The sequence below is a fragment of the Sinohyriopsis cumingii genome, unplaced genomic scaffold (genome assembly GCF_028554795.1).
Source record: "Sinohyriopsis cumingii isolate HCF-2022 unplaced genomic scaffold, ASM2855479v2 utg001870l, whole genome shotgun sequence".
NCBI lineage: Eukaryota > Metazoa > Mollusca > Bivalvia > Unionida > Unionidae > Sinohyriopsis > Sinohyriopsis cumingii.
The window spans coordinates 1,343,730-1,361,644 of record NW_028316076.1 but is presented as its reverse complement, the minus strand read 5'-3'; the positions used below and the strand labels follow the sequence as shown (position 1 = coordinate 1,361,644).

General features: G+C 41.5%; 1 long non-coding RNA gene across 1 annotated transcript; it reads right to left on the bottom strand.

The window, feature by feature from the left end:
- Positions 1-8,720: 8,720 nt before the first annotated feature.
- On the bottom strand, positions 8,721-17,738 carry LOC149771416 (uncharacterized). Its single transcript, XR_016418296.1, has 2 exons — positions 17,665-17,738; positions 8,721-9,274 (listed from the first exon to the last, which is right to left on the bottom strand). It is a non-coding gene; the product is annotated as an uncharacterized LOC149771416 (long non-coding RNA).
- Between the last annotated feature and the right edge of the window lie 177 nt (positions 17,739-17,915).

Sequence of the window (17,915 nt, the reverse complement as noted above, 5' to 3'; positions counted from 1 at the left end):
CAAACTACTCCACATTTACACCGATTGACAACTTGAATAGTCTCTTTTCTAGAGATTTGGGTAGCCCTGAGAAGGACTGTGTTTTTTTATAAACTCCAGATGAACCTCGCTAATGGTGATATCTCCCAGGCCTGGCACTGCATACAGAACGACCACTCCAATCGTTATCTCAATTTACCGTTGTGCTTGGAAGCGCATACTGAGGTTGGCTGGCTTCACTCTCTCAGTCTTCATTTTCAGGCATAGTGAAGACTTCCCTCTCTCTCTCTTCTATGCCACACGCATGGATGCTGTGGCATCATTATTTCCTCTTCCCAGTTTTCAGTCTGGCGAACCACTGGTCTTTATACTGGTGGCAGAGGCTGTGGCTGTCGTGCTGGTACTGTCTGTGGAGGTGTCCTCATCTCAGGCTTGATCTCACACAGAAGTCTTAGCACGAGGTGAGGCAGGATTCCTCTCTTCTTTTCCTCCTCTTCTTTCTTTTTTCTCTCCTACTCCTTCTTTTCTATCCTGGCCGCTTCGGCTATGGCCTCCGTAGCCAGTTCCTCCAGGATGCGCCTGGCATACTACAGGTGAATTTGGAGTTCAAGCAATTTGCTTATCCTGCTCTTTAGTTGATGCGTCAACGATGGGTAGCCAGACTGACGATTGTTTACCTTTATATTTGTCAGGCACAGACAATAAGGAAAACATACCGGTCACCAAAACTTTGATTGTCCATATAATTACCCAAAGAAACATGGAACGCGCGGACTTAAAAGACACACTCACTCACATTTTACTTACATGCGCTAACTACTAATAAAATCTCACTGACTACCTGACGAGCTACCGAAACGAAGTGCTTATAGACACACTTCTAACTAAGTCAAACACACGAAGTGATTATAAACACACTTCTAACAAAAATAAAAAATCGAAGTGCTTATAGACACACTTCTATTTATTTAAACTTACTAACAGACCATTGACAAGTGAATTAGTATATCTTTTCTAGCGTATTGGGGTAGCCCTGAAAAGGGCTGTGTTTTGTGGACGGGGAGTTATGGCAATCTTTTATTGTCTTAGATTGCGTCTCCGTCTGGTGACGAGCTTTCCCACACGATAGAGATTGCTTCTTCGGAAAGAGAAGGAGAACTCTTTCGTGTCTACATGGCAGTCGACAAAACCTCTATCTGGTTCCTGTTGCTGTTGCTGTTGTAGCTGTTGCTCTCTCTCTGCTCTATCTGCTTCTGAAGTCTGTACTTCTCTGTCGATTCTTCTTTCTCTTTCTTTATTTCCTCTCTGAAGAGCTCTTCTATCAGGAATTCGGTCTCATCATAAAAAATGGAAATAAACGACGGACACGATTTTTTTCAAAACACAATTTTTATTTAAATAACTAACAACCAACAGTTAACAATCATCAATAAAACAAATGTTTTTTCAAATAACAAAATATTTTTGATACGGTTGACAAAATTGTGAAGTGAAATGAAGTCAATGGACCATTGATTTGCACTACGTTTCCTAGCTAAAGACAAAGAATAACCATAATGGTCACAAAACCATCGATCTACTTTGTCATCGTTTCTAGAAGAGTGACGATCAAAATAAGTTACTAAATGTTCTAAAGAATATCAAAGACTGCGTTGATGAAGAAAATACACACAATATTATCCCCACATCATGGAATCTGTACCTTGTAATTTCATATTATTGAATCGTGTCGCCTGGATATTTTTTCTCATAAAGTCGATGATTTCGTCTTCTAAAGGTGGCAATCTATACGAATCGAAATACTCCACACAACCGTCTTTAGGAAATTAGACGGCTAGCCAGTGGGTTCCTGGGAGATGACTGTCGTTCGTGTTGATGACATAAGCGTGATGGTCTTGAGGTTTGCGATGAGGAAGTTCATTTTTGCCACACACGACCGGATTCCAAGAAGCAGTCTACGAAAAGGTAATAAAATTCCTAGGTATCCATTTTTGCGTTGTTTTTGTTGTTTTTATTGGTTTTTTCTTCACAGGTAATGATACGTTATCAATTCAATCAGGACTTTTTGTTTGAAAACGTCTGATAAGTAACCTTTTCTTTCTTTCCTCTCCGCACTCAGAGCCGATAGAGCTTCGATGTACTGGATCTCTAGAGTCATCATTGGGGGAGAGGAATGATCACGCAAGTCTTTATACCACTGATACAACACGGCTTCTTCCGAGATAAGACTCCAAGCTTCGTCCAGATACTCATCCAATTTTTCTTCTTGATTCAGCATCGGACATTTATCGTGTTGAATTTGAATAGGATGATCATTTTGACATCCATAGGAATCTTTCTTGATCAATTTCCTAATTTTTTCTGCCAGGTGTTTGGCAAAACAAGAAACTAAATGTTGTTCTTGTTCTGGCCATCTGGATTTCATCACTACGTCCTTTTCGCCTTTGTCTTGGGGCTCTACTTCCACTGTATCCTTCCATACCATTTCGATAGATTATCCCCTATTCAAAGAGGGATTACAGTCTTCCATAGTTTCTAATAGTCTAAAATGACTTCTCTCAAGCTGTTGATTTCTATGGTATTGGCGAATTCGGCATACATGATGACGTTCACCGTGTTGTTTAAGGGTATCGGCTTTGCAAACTGAAGTTTCACACGAATCTGGGAGGATTTTATAGGGTGGAAATGACCCTCGTTGCTGCCTTGGTCTGGGGTGAAATCAAAGGCCCACAAAGTGCAACCTTCTACATAATCCTCGTACGTAATGCCGTGACTAGTATTGGTTCCTAACTTCCTGTGGCTTCATACAGGGACAATTACGATCTCAAGTAATTCTTCTTCTCGTCACTATAGTCAGGTTCGAAAGGTCTGATACACAAGATTTTACCATCTAGACTGACTTCGATTTTGGACGCATTGTAGTGGTGAAACTCAAAAGGATTTTCCTCGAAGGCTCCATTGAAGGCTGTATTTTTGACGATACCATGGATCAAACCTTTGGGTAACTAACCTTGTAACAGATGATCTTCGAATATGCATTGATGTCCAGCGGGAATGGTGAAAGTTTTCAATTTCACGCGTCGTATCGAATACTTGCGATGGTTCTGCTCAAAGTGAGTCGTTTCCCACTTTATGTAACACTTCCACGCGTCGTACATTGAGTCTGGCTTCGTTGATGATTGTTTTATAATAGACAGCATCGCTTATCCAATGGAACGCGGCACTGCCACGAATCAGTCTCAGGCGTACATCCACTCCGTTCAGCTAATATTTCTCTTCTAACCACATGTCTAAATGCAAACGATCCATCATTATCTAAGTTTTTGTTGGATCCTTTGATTTTGTTTCTTTGGGCGTTGAATCCCACATTGTGGTTGGAGTCTTTATCTGTAATCAAATCTGTATCGTCAAACTTGCCCGCTATGTCAGGTTTCCATACCACGCAAGCATCAAGATGGGTGTTCTTGGCTTCTTTTCCGTACGTCAAGAGATTCTTCAGATATGCTCGAAAAGGGTAAGTGTCCATGCTGCTGATGATGATATTTTATCTTCGTCCTTTATATCAAGAACTTCCGTCGATGTGTCGATCACTTTCACTTTCAAGTAACTGCTATTCAGATCAATGTAATCTTCGAACTGTCCTTTGATTTCAAACTCGATGGAAGTTCAACCTGAGTCCTTAACAGAGGAGATGGGATGAAATTCGACCCATTGGGATTCTTGCATTGTCATCATAGTGGGTGGCATGACAAACAGATCCAGTTCCGAATTGGAACAGGCACAATACTCTCGGTGCATCATTTTCTTTCTTTCTGTCTATGTGAATGTTTAATAACCAAAAGCGTCTAATTCTTTTTTATTAATCTTTCACGCTTTATGAGTTTGAAGTTCTCTGAAGGAGTGTTTTTGTCGTCTCTTTCTTCCTTGTCCTTGCTGTGGCGTCAAGGAGGCGGGAATGCCTGACTCGGCAGCGTCCAGGGCATTTATAGGAGTTTCTCGCCGACCCAAAATGCCTTTGCCTGTTTGAAGCAAGACATTTTTATCTGCTCTCGAGAAAGCTTCTTTGGGGTTTCGTTTGTCGATGATGACATTTTAAAGAAATTCTTTACCGTGCGTCAACAGAGCATCTTTCAAGTCGTGCAATCCTTGTGTCACCATCGGTTTCAAAACGGGGCACCGAACGACAGGCCGATTTCAACATATATCCTAAACCATGTCCTCGTTGTCGAGCGACTCCTCTGTACGCCGGATAAATGACTTACAACTCGTTAGAGAATCGTTTTCGAAAATAAAATTTCACCGTGACTTATCCTTTAGAGAATGGAATATTTTGTCCCAGATCTCTTTTCATAGTAATGTTAATAGTTCGGAATACGACGGGTAAATAGTGAGGATGTACAAATTCGCGGTGAACGTGATAGGTATTTCCACATTCCTGGTCATTGGCCTTGGTAGAATCCACCTTGAAAGGAATGACACGCAATAACGGTACAGAGGTGTGTCCGACCACGTTGTACTCCACCACATCGGAGTAAAAAAAGATCAAATAGAGTCCTTCGTTCAGTTCTACAGGGGATCCAAAAGCAGTGTAAAAATCCATATTACTGTTGATCTTCGGGCTCAGATTATGTGCTACCATCTGTGCAACGTATCGGCATCCTAAAATATTATCAGTAGGCGACGAGCCACTTCATGGTACTCAATCTTAACACTTGTTTGGTTCTGTTCAGGGTTTGCCAAATGCTAACTCAAATCTGTCAGCAATTATTTCCACCTAATGTTCACCGATAAAATAATAGCCTGACGAAATTTTCAACGTGTAGATGCTGAATGAAGCATTGCATGCTGACTTTGTGTCACCAAAAATCCGGATTTTATTCATCTTTTCTTGCATTTAAACGTTCAGGATTTCGACCTGGAAAGTCGTTTTGAGTTTCAGTGAAGTTTTTGATTTGTGTAGGGTAAATCATTTCCACCAAAGCCACTTCCCAATGGGCTTCGTGATCTAATTGGATGGCCTGAGGTAATTTGGCTGTGTAACAACACAAAGTGTTATTGGGAAACACCTCCATGTAACTGTCACTAGGGAATGTTAAGTAAGATTGATTGTTGTTGATTATAATTTCAGAATATGCTGTCCGATGGGTCTCTGAATGTTAGAGGATAATTTTGGTGATTATTGTTGGAGTGGTGACTGACGTCAGACGTAAGGCTCCCGTTGTTTCCGTTCGAGGAGTATTTCAGAGAAGGATTGGAAAGAAGGTAATCGATGCAGCTACTCAGTAAAATGGTCCATAATTGGTTTTCTCCTTGTTGCAAACTCAAATTGGCAATGGCCGCACCGATGACACACAACACCACAAAGATTTGGCACGCTTCGCCCACAAGGGTTGCTTTTATAGTTCTTGCAGAAAAGAAATAAGTCAAGTGATTGTGGTAGCCGAGGCTGTGTTGAAGGGCATGATGGTCACTTCTTTTTATAGTCGATGACTTGCTAAGCGTCGATTCAGCAATCAAAACTGGGAGGATATAATTTCCAACGCATTTTGACTTCTTTGACACGTTGTTTTCCCACTTTACGGGTTTTTCGTTCGAGAATTATTTCCATGTCGTAGACTTCGTCTTTTTCGGTCACGCGATGTAACTCGGGCAATTATAACGTTCCTGTTAACACTTCTCCGTTCATGTCTTGCAATTTATAGACGACAGGATGACGGCCACGCACTCGTCCGGTGACACGAAACAATACAGTGGTCCAGTTGGGTAAGTAACCTTATTCGAAGGTGCGGTTGGTTTTGCCAATGCGTACACAATCACCTACTGCTAACACTCCGCTTTTCTTGGGGACAGCCACCGTCGGATACGTATCAAACAGGCGCTTAAAAACGATCACTTCGCTGTCGGGAGTCACTTCTTGTGGGGGGGGGGGGCGGCACTCTGATGCTTCGATGAGAAGAGTGGTTGTACGCTTGAACTAAGTGTGGTAATACGTAAATGTATTTGAGAGCGTGTTCATGAGTAAAACAACTCCACATGCGTTCTTTCAATATGCATTGAAAACGTTCCACGATGCTGGCTTTGGTTTCGGGATTCTCAGTGGTGAAAAAATGAATGTCACGTTTCATTAATTCATTTTTGGAAAGCTTGGTTCAGAAATTATGTGCCTTTTTCGGTTTACCATCGAAAAGGGTGACGACCCATTTGTTACAACACCAGTTGGAGGGATTACACTAATGCATTGGTCTATTTGGAATTCAATGGCACTACCCAGGCATATTTAGAAAAGATGTCGATGACACAAAACTAATATTTGTAGCCACGATTGTAGGTGGCTAAATGAGAGACATCGGCTAAATCGGCTTGCCATTGATGATCGATGCCATCCACTCGGGTGCGACTTCTGGAAAATATTAGTCGAATGAGTTTGTGTAAAGTGTGCGTGGCTTGTTTTTGTAACCTTCGTTGCACTTGAGGTAACGGAGACTTTTTCAGACAGGTTTTGTCAACACGATACAATTTCGGAACTCCTCCGTATCACGCAGTATGGGATGGATCGTAGTAAATTCTGCCTAACACCTTCTCCATGTTTGTTAATAAGTCACACACTCTTCATTGATGTTAATTTTTTCGTGCGGTATTTTCTTGGCTTGGAATGCTTTTCGTGTCCGGCTAGCTACAGGTGTCGAAGAGGAGGAGGATGTCTGAACAGGGGTAATCGGTTCTTGTTTCACTTCTTTCTTCACCTTCCTTTTCTCTTCTGATCAACAAGGGGTGGCAATCATCTTTTCAGTCCATCCAATTCTGGATGTAGGTGGTGCTGTTAACTTGTATACTTATTCTGGTGGATTTTGAAACTCTTCTCCTTTTTCTGTCTTGGTCACTGGTGGTAGTGATGGTGATGGTGGACTTTTCATCAGGGTCTTAAAATCTATCAGTCTGCTGAACTGTTTCGTATAAAGCTTTCCGGTGAAAGAGTTGCAGTCGTTGCAAGAGTTGACCGTACTTTTGCGATTTTTCTGTTTCAGACAAATAGTTGCGATCCATCAACGACTGAAATTCGTGTTGTAGCTTGGAGATCTCGGTTAAATCAGGACTGGGAGGCAAATCATGGTTTGTATAGCACTAAAACCGGTGTTCTTCCTTCATCGGATTTGAACGGTCACGTCTGAGATTTGTTTACTCCAGAGCTCCCTTTTATCTTCTTGGGCCCTTTTTTATCTTGCTCCCGTGAGTCCTCCCAGCATTGTTCCCAATACTCCTTTCAGCAAGGGTCCTAACAACAGAGGACAAATTCCTCCGCGTTGTACCGACATCTTTTGACGAAAGTGTATTTTCTTTTAAACCATTTGGCGAAGAATGTGACGATCTTTGGCTTAACATTGTTTCTGGTGTTTCAACAAAGGTATCGTGCATTTCAAGACGATCAAACAACATTCGCACACGGTATAGATGACGTCTTTGGAGGCTGTTTGAATGCGGTTTTTTCTCATAAGTGGACAAGCTTTGGACAGGACTGACATGTCTCCATGTTTGACTAAACGAGGAGGCAGTCCTTTCCTTTTCTTTCCATTGGGGTTAGAAGAGTGGTGACTTCTGGGGTGTGACATCTTTGGGTGTTCATGAGCACAAAATCACCGATTCTCATTCTTTGCCTCAGGTCTTTTTTTATTCTGCAATGCGTCGCCACTGATTGTCTTTACGTCGTATCAACTGGATGACAGGCATCAGGCCTCGTGGAGAGGTGCGCATCGGACTAAAGTGGCACAGCTCTTTCTTCGACAAATCCAGTACTCTTTGTAACATGCCTGATCTCTCATGGACATTGATTTTGGGGGCAGGTGCTTTGTGAGCAGCTGCCAATGCAGCTAAAGAGCAGGAGGGTGTCACCACTGGAAGAGAAGTTTTTGGAGACGTGAGTTTCCATTGTTTCATCAACTGAGGAAAAACGGGTGTCAAATCGGGTTTGGCATACATCACCAACAACGGAAAAGTGGAAGAACATGAAGGTAATGGAGACGCAATCACCGTCGGTGCAGGTCGTGCTTTGCGAATGCAAGGTTGGGTGCTGGTCGAAGTACATTTCTTGTGGGTAGTCGCTGCTTCCTGAGGTCTCTCCTGAGGACGTTTCTTATTATTTTTATGTGGGCTTTCCTTGGAGCTGTGACCTAGTCTTGACACTGTTGCTCTTTTTCCTTCTTTGGGGCTCGTTTGACTATTTTGGGAGTGGCTTTCTTCTTGGGGAGGACTGTGGGCATTATGATCTCATTTTAAGAGGGAACGAACGATGACACCTCCTGGAGAACCGCTACCACAAGGTTTCCAAATAATTTGCTTTTTGGTTTGAGTATCGATGCGGAGATCAGCCAGCTGCGTCAAGGCTACTTTGTTTCTCTCAGAAAAGCGTTTGGTTTGATGAGGAATGTTAATGATGCCTTGCAGTAATTGACCTGCTCGCACCGTAAATCATCGTAAGACTGCCTTGAAACTGGCTTCTAAGACACGAGCACGTATTTGTGGAATGTTTTCGCGACTGATACCGTACAAGGCAAAATCAATTTGTCCGGAAGATGAGACTGAAGGGACGTCATGTGGACGCTGTGTGAGACAGACCCAAAATGTCCGAGGTTTTTATAGATTTCTTTGTTAAGTCGACGACGAGGACGTGTACACGAGAGGCCCTCCGTTGTAACATAATTGAAACCGAGTGGGTTTTGGATTAAATGAATAACACAAACACAATGTATGTGAATGACAAGACTTGTGTATTGTATGAAAAGATGATGATATAAAATGACAATATATGTAATATCCTACTCACGCACGCACCCTAAACACACATTCACAAAAGAATTATATATATATATATAATGACGTGGATTGAGATGATGACGACACAATGCTGAAATTCTAATGATAATGATGACGTCCGTTCATATAACCGATATAATACATATAAATATGACAAAACAAAATGTCAGTTCCGACCCACGTCGGGTGCACTCCGATTCAACTTCCGAACACAAAATGTCACAGTTCCACTTTCCACCCTCCACCAGTTTCGTCTGCCTCAACTACTATCCCTCCAGTCACAGTTTGGCGCAACAACGCCTCTCACCTATTTCCGTCTGGCGCAACAACGCCTTCCACCAGTTTCAGTCTGGCGTAACAACACCTCCCACCAATTTCCGTCTGGCGCAACAACGCCTTCCACCAGTTTCAGTCGGGTTCAACAACACTTCACCCTCCACCAGTTTCAGTCTGGCTCAAACTACACCTCCCTCTCCACCAGTTTCAGCTACAAAGAGATGAAATTGGTAGCGTATAATACGAAATACGCTATCACACAAAATACTTAAAATACCCAAATACATGTATATGAAATGGATACATATCCACTACAAATGCCTATAGTCCATCACATTACATCATTGTAAGTAATGGATTATATGAACGAAAACAATACATTAAACCCGCACTCTACGTGCGACTTTCTACGCAGAGTCCTACACATGAAAAGGAATAAAGTCTAACAGTGAATTGTCTGTTAAACGTGGTTATATTATATATCGAAGCTTTACCAAATTTACGATAATAGTAAAATAAGTATGTCACAAACACACTGAAAAGCATAAATATACAAGGGAATCACTTACCTCTATGGCTGTAATTTTACGGTTCCAAACCGACACTCCGTGCCAAGATCCAAGCGATAATGTACCACTTGCAATAAAACCTTACTATTTATACTATTTAAAAAAAAAAAAAAAGACTTTCAAGACCCAGGGGTGAAGTACCCGTGCATGTCGAAAAACAGGGGCATCCCGCTACGAGCGACTTGCAGCGAGATGTACTCATTTAGTAACTATATGTCAAGGTAATAAAACAAGCTACTCTAGTTAACGCTGCACGCGTCGGCAAAAATCAAGTATACGTTGTCATCGTTCAATGCAAAATCGAATTATTTTCTTGCCTCATTCCGTGACATCCGTCTTAGCACCAGTGGTGAAACAGATGGGTACTAAATCGCAAATAATTGGGGGTGGGGTGGATTTTAAATCCATGAGTCAATAGACGTGTGGGGTTTGAATGGAATCGTCGTACTCATGAATCAGCCAAGGCGTTCCTGGGTGTTTGGCTACGACTTGCACTTGCGATTTATCTCTAGGGCTTTTAAACTAGACCACGTAATGAGCATTGAGGCTGCTGGGGAGATGGACTTTACTTTGTTGAAACAAATTTTGAGTAATGTAAATGACACTATCATTTCGATGATACCACAGTTTAATTTCTTCTTCGTCTTCTAACATGTCGAAAATGACCAGATGAGTTTGACTGGGGTCAGACACGATTCCGTCGACTTCACTAAGAATGCCTTTCACAAACACGATGTGTACAATTTTTCTTTGCGTTGGATTTGTATTTTGACCAGCTCTCAGTAAATGTGTTCTCTCAACTCAACAGGTAAACCACGAATGCTTTCTTGTAAAGTATTCATGATCATGTCAGTCAGTATTATTTTATTTAAAATCTTCTTCTAAACAGAAAGTAATGGACATAATGAGTAATTTCTGACCACTGCCATTTAGGGCAGCGATCAAGAATGTCAATAAAATCTTTCCTGTTGTGAATATCTCGACACAAAAGTTCTACAGTCACCAATTGAGATTTTGCTCTGGCAAGTCCCTGCCAAACTTCCTTGTAGATCTTCTCTTGCAATTCGTTTGGTAATCCTTGAATAATATGTTTAAATGGGGTTTAAATACTTGTCTAGGTGTTGTCCAACGTTTGACTCCTAGCCAATCTGGTTTCTTAAACGACATGGAATGTTATTTCAATGACTCTGTCCTATTAAAGGTAGGTAGTGACGATCCGGAGACCATCGAGCATGTTCCAGGTAAAACGAATCTTTCTGTTGCCACTCGTGAAGTGACATACCGCAACAGAAACACTTGACTGTATCCCCTTCGCCCAATTAGAAAATCCGGCTCCGGCTAATTCTTCGAGGGTAGGTCATCCTAGATATTTAGGCCATCTTCCTTGGAAGGTTTAGAATTGACTTTCAAAGTTGCATTAATCAGAAGAACGCACAGGGAATGAATATTCGTCTCTCACATGTTCATTTCTATGAAGGTATGGTGAAAAGCGCATGAGTTTGCTCAGTTTTGTACGGCATTCGTAGGGTTGTAACTGTATGGTTTCACGTGGAAAATGACATTCACCATGAAGACCAGTAAAGAGACCACGATAACGAGTGGCATCGCTTTCTCATTCGTCAGGTTTGACACGCACACCATCCCTTTCCATTGTAGGTATTGTAGTAGTCATAGCAAAGTTACGATGATGTGGTACTGAATCACTGCGGTTACAGCGTACGGCATCGATCTCATCGCAAGGCACAGCATCCTACTCCACTTGAGAATCACCGAACTTGAATGATGTCTATTTAAAAGGATTCATCTTTCTCGCTTGGTCTTGGTAGTGACAATGAACAATTGGTCTCGGATGTTGTCTCTTTTTATATGCTGACCAATATCGACGTGACCTTACCAGAAAGTGAAGTGGTTGGGAATCCGCACTCGCTTCTGGTACACGATTTGATAGACTTTTTCCAAAGGCCGACTGACGATTCGGTAAATGGGTAAACAGACAATCTTGTGCGGTTCAAAGGTGGTCACTTTAAAATGTCCATCCTTTCCAGACTACAAGGCTTCTTTTAATATCCCAATGTTCACCATACTTTCACTTTACACTCGGTATGCATTTCTCCTTGTTGGTCCCGGTCTTCATAGCCGTAAGTTTTAGAACCGCCACTAGCAAAACTTAGAATCTTCTCGTCAGGATGTTAGTCTGTCCAGGCTCCTAAACGGTCTCCTTAGATGTTGACCCAGGCTATCGATGCAGGTGCAACTGTCCGTGTCAAAGTACAGGACGCGATCACCAAACAGTTCTAAAACTTCATACAATTATGAGCGAGCATGGGCTGTCACGGTAGCCGCAATGACGATATTTACAAATTCGTCAGCTTGTAAAAGTCCAGTTCTACTTCGGAATTGACTAAGACGAAGTCCTCACGAACGACGTCCACGTGTTTCGTGTATATAGTTTTGTCGTGAATCATCTGGAAGTACCGGAAATGTTTTGTCAAATAATCTGTCTTAGGTAAACACGATCGTTGTTCCATTTTGCCCCACAAGCAATTTAATATCACTTTGGTAAACGATCGCCTTCCTTCGTTTTCTCCCACGTGGTCTAAACTGATGCCTTCCTACTCCCATTATTTGTCTTTGAATTTCTTTAGGACTTCGGGAATGTGGCACCAGGAAGGACAGCCGCTGGCTTCTTGTTTCAGTTTCGAAAAGGCATCCATCTAGTCTGCGAAATGCCTTTCTAAGTCTCGTCGCGAATGTGGTATTTTTGTGTCTTGGGAAAGTGGTAAATTTCGTACACTTCTAACAGTTGGTATCACATGTCCGAAGCTTTGAACAATTCCACGCTGAGGCACGTTTCTGTAATGACACGTTCTTGTTGTGTGTGCTGACAAGGTCAGTCTTGGTTGCACGTTTCGGCACAAGTACGGCACAAGGAAAACATCAGTTTTCCTTGGCAATTGTAAGATGAAACGGGATGGTAAAAGTCCGTGGGTGGCAAGACTTTGCACTTCATCAATCCTTCGTATTGTCGAATATTATCCAGGTCGATTTGTTTTGTTAGCAACTGCAGGTGCCCTGCGAGAAATTTGCAATATTTGCACACGTAAGAATACAGCTAACACATGTCCAAGTATTTGATTTCTTCTCCTCTCTCCTCGTCGACTTGGTACAGTAAACAGGTGGCATTTGTCTGTCTTCTGTACTAACTGTCCCTTGGGTTAAGTTGGTCCACCAGCTTGTAACTCTCTACAGTGCGTTTAAACTAGGGATCAGTTTTCAAACGGTGGTCGTACTCGTGTTCCCACATTTCCACCACTTGGTATCCTTGCTGTTCTAACTTCAAGAGCCGCTGAGAAATGGCCTGGTGCAAGTCTTCCATGGTCCGTTGTAAAAACTGTATTTTGGTGTCACGTTCAGGGTAACAGAGAGAACATCTGTGAAATAAGCAACCGTTAAACTCGTACACAATTTTGGGGTTTTCTAAGTCCCAACCATCCACCGAATACGTTCCGATGTTCTTTTCGCCCCCCCCCCCCCCCCCCGTTGCGGGCATACTGGATCCATTTGTCTTCCTTGTCTCACAAGTAATGTAGACAGAGTAGGGCTTTGACTGAGTATTGAAGTGTGACAAATTTTGTCGTTTGAGGACTAATGACAGCCAGGATGTTTTCGGGCATGAAACGTTGGCGGTACACTAAGGAACACGCTTTGGCAATTGTGCAGGCTTCTTTCAAAGGATCGATCCCTCCGTGTTTCAGGAACAGTTCTCGAAATTTTCCACAGCAACACCGTAAAATGTTCACGTCGGAATGACAATACTTTAACATTTCTTCATGAAAATCGAAGGGGTCCGAGGCGTGAGTCTGGTACCAAGCGTAGAAAGCTTCTCGTTCTTCGGTACGCATGTTGTCGGGGTCGTAGTCGTGATCCTCAGGCAGAAGGAGTAGAACGACATGTTGATTGGCTTAGGTACTGAAAAAGTGCGGAAATTACCTTTGGTCATATCTGTCATTCCAAACGTTTTAGGCATTCGACTCAAAGGCATAGCCAAGTAACTCGTCGAATCTTTAAACTGTATTTGTCCCACTTACATGAAAATGATTTTGGCTCCGTTCACAGTCACTTTCGGACATTAGGGGCTTTGTTCCGTAAAGTATCTAAGAATAAATTGCCCATCATATCCCGAGAAATTGTGAGCCATCACCGTGGCCTGGCGATGACGATCTCCGTAACGTTCGATGTCCTTTTGGCTCCACGTCTCGCCGATGGGATCTAAGACACATTAGGCGAAATCAGCTAGCGTGTTCGGTCCCCAAAATAAGTTTTCAAGTTCTCCATGGATATTGCTGCAGTGAGGGCAATGATTAAAGATAGACTCTAGGATGTACTTCTCACACGCTCAATGAGCCACACAGAAATTAGGAATGTGAATGCCAGTCTCTTGTGTGCATTCGAAATCGAAAGAGATGAAATTCCCTTTCTTATGGTTATCTTTCTCCTCTTGTTTGGAATGGTATTTTTTGAATGTAGCATTCGTCTTCCAAGTCCACAATTTGGTGACAAATGTGACATCATTTCTTTCCTGAACATACGTGTGCCTTGACATTGTTCGTACGTATACATTGTCCGCAAGTAGGACTCTCAAGAGTTGACAAACACTTTTCGTCAATGAACCTTGTTTCTTGAGATGTTGTTGGCTGACAAAAGTGCGCAGACAAGCAGGGCAATGCACTCGTTCTTGTCCTTTGTCTGGACAGGGTTGAGAGGCCGAATATATCCCTCACATTTGGATCCACAATGTTTGTGCTGCTCTCGATTATTATATCCATAGTCACATTTCTCACAGTGATAACTGTATCTCAGGAATGAAGCGATATCGACACAGAAGAAGTCTATGAACTTTTTAAAGTGTTGTGTTGTGAGCTGGATTGCAAAATTTGTACCAGAATAGACTAGATAGAGAACCTAAGTGTCTCTTGGTTTTGATTTTTTTTTAGAATCTGGACCTACATTTACGCACTCACTCGCAGACGTACATCATTGGCAAAAAGGGTTTTTGAGTTTTAATTGATTTTGGCAAAATGAATAATATCTCTTTTCGAGAAAAGGAAGTGGTACTAAAAAGGACCGTTGGATACTTGTTTTTTAATTTAAAAAAAAAAACCTCAGGAACGGGGACATAATCAGCTTTAACTGTCTTAAGCCTTTTCCACGGCCAAGGCCTACTTCTGGACTGACTCCTGTCGATGATTTGGTAGAAATCACTAGGGGTGGTATCGTAGGCGTATTAACAGGGCTGTGTTGCTTGGCTCGGGAAGGTCTTTTTCTCTTGGACCGTAAGAACGAAGTCTGATACATTTGTTTCAGACTCCTTAACTCTGCCAGAATGTCTAAGAGTACCGTTACCATCTGACATTCACTATCATCCTTCTCTCTTAGACCTTGTTTCTTGTCTGCTGCCACTTCCTATTGTTTCCTTCTTGCTTCTTCTTCTTCTCGTTGTTGCTGTTGAAGGAGAAAAGCTTTTTCTGCTTCTTTCTGCTGCTGAAAAAATTTCTCCAATTATTCAGTCAATGATGTGTGATACAGAAGGAGAAGGTGGCGAATGTACTGGTACCGGAACAAATGTTTACGAAGCAGAAAGAAAATCAACTAAATCCCAATTAATATCGACCTCTTCTGGAAGTAGGCCTGTGTTGACTTTGATAGCCGCTACTATGCCATCGCTTCTCGTCTCCACCATCGGTGCACCCCAATTATTATGTTCAGTCATATTTGAAAACTATCGCATGGATTCACTGCGCACAGACGTTAGCGCGCATATATAGGGAATGTGACGTCATATGTAGCTATCTTCTGTTTGGAAGACAGACTCAACCCTGTTACTGATTTTTGTAACGCGTGTTAGGATTGGTTAATAAACTCAGTTTCTTTTGATCTGCTCTTCCACTATAGATAACCACAGTTCACTGAATTCCCTTCACCTGTTCTCGTCACAAGATATGGACGAAGTCCCAATTATTGTAATCAGAAGTAGGCAGCGCCTTTCCAAGATAAAGTTAGAATTTTCGCGCTTTTTCACCTTTCATCTTCCGTCTTGAACTGCAGTGATTATATGGGAAGACAATAGAGGAAAAGAAGTACCTGTTTGGATAGAGTGCAGAAACAAAGGAGTGTAACTTCTAAAGCTCTCTCTTTACACACACACACACACACACACACACACACACACACACACACAAGTAATTGTTGGATAAGTCCTATCAATAATAATCCATACAAATTTAAAACAGAGAGTATTTAGTTTTAGAAGTAGAAATTTGGAAACAAAATAAAAAATGGCAACAGCGTCCAAGAAATTTATCAGAGGAGAAGACCTCCTTAAAGGCATTTTTAGGACTGAAGAAGAGGAAATAGAACAAGCAAAATTATTTCAAGTCTGTAGAGACCAGTGGTCTCAAGCTATTGATCTCGGAAATTTCAGCAATGGAAAGACCCATATGGAGGGGGTCTGCATCCTTTACCTCAAAAAGAATGAGCTTATATTAAAAAAGGAAACATTATGATAGAAGACAAGGTTGCAAAGGTGTCATCACCTCCCCCCAATCACAAGATTGGTGGGGAAGAAATTTACGGATATATTTGTCTCCAAATTTCCTAAGGAGATCCCCTTGGACGTATTCCAAGAGGGTTTTCATAAAAGAACAGGAATAAAACCCATAGGGATAAGAAAAGACTCATATAAAACCTTCCCAAAGACTATACAATGGCAAGATAGTGGTTAAGGTAGAAGCTTAAGATGCTCCCAAAATACCAGAAATATTTAAAATTTATGGCATTTTAGTACAAACATGGTATTATGACTGCCAACTGTACAGGCTTGTGGAAATTAATAATAATAATAATAATAATAATAATAATAATAATAATAATAATTATAATAATGAGGACTTTGTATAGCGCCTAATCTTTAGAAGCTTTAAGCGCTTTACAACATTAGACAACACCTGTAAGATAATAAAAAAAACGTACATAATGCTATGATTACAAACAAACACACCATGAAATTAGAAAACAGATAAAAACATGCTGAGACTATTTAAGGTAGGAAACATTATTAGGTCTTTAAATTTGTTCTTGCAGTGGAAATAAGTAAGTTGTGAGAGCACCCTTGAATGTGATCACTGTGTCTTTGTGTCTAAGTTCAGTGGGCAATTCATTCCACGTTGCTGGGCCCTGGTATACAAAAGAACGCTGTCCATATGACTTTGTTTTCATAGTGGGAATAATGAGTATACGATTGTCAGAAGAAAAGCGTAAGTATCTTGCTGGTGTGTACACATGGGTGATGTCGGATAGGTATGTTGGACTAGAGTCCGTCAGTGAAACGTACACAGAGAACAAAGTTTGTGTTTGATTCTGGATTCTGGATCGAATGGATAGCCAGTGTAGGGTACAGAGCAGCGGGGAGGTGTGCTCTGATCATGGTACTCTACGTATGATCCGAGCAGCCTTTTTTTGAACTTTCTGGAGTAGATATTGAGATGAACCAGACAGAATTGAGTTACAATAGTCCAGTCTTGAAAGTACTAATGAACACACAACTGTTTTAGCGGTATCAGCTGAAAGATGCATATGTTCATGACATGTTGGTGCAATGTGAGAGCACTGTCCAGAGTAACACCTAGGTTTCGTACTGATTGTGTGAATTTAATATTGGTGTTGCTGATATTTATTGTTTGATGTAAAGGATGGCTTCTTGTGTGTACGTGGTTTCTACCAGCGTTTCCCTTAGTTTTTCCGTCACCAGCTATACTGGCCGCCATGTTTAGTCGAGTACTAATATTAGTAGCTCATACTTCCTGGACGTTGATGCTACGACTTTGTAGCTATGTATAGCCAGTCTATCCTGCGCTCAGATATGGCGTTAAACCCCTAAAACAACAAAATCGGGAAATAAATTTTGCCAGAGTACGCAATAAGACCTTCTGAAAGTTTCATGAATGAATCACAAAACATACAGAATAAAGCTTACCTTCTCATTTTCTTTTCCAGTTTACCTTTGGAATCCAGAAAGTGAAAATGATTATGAGCAAGCGGAGCTAGCAGTTTCTAGTTGATGCACATCTGAAGCAAGGCCAAGCACTACACTCTATAACCCAAATTGCACCCATTAATCGTCACCCAAATAAAGGGAATGCAAAGTTCTTTTCACAATACCTGAGATAAACCATGCCTTTCTTAATTAAGTAACCAAGATAACAGTGAGGAAACTGATAAGTTCTT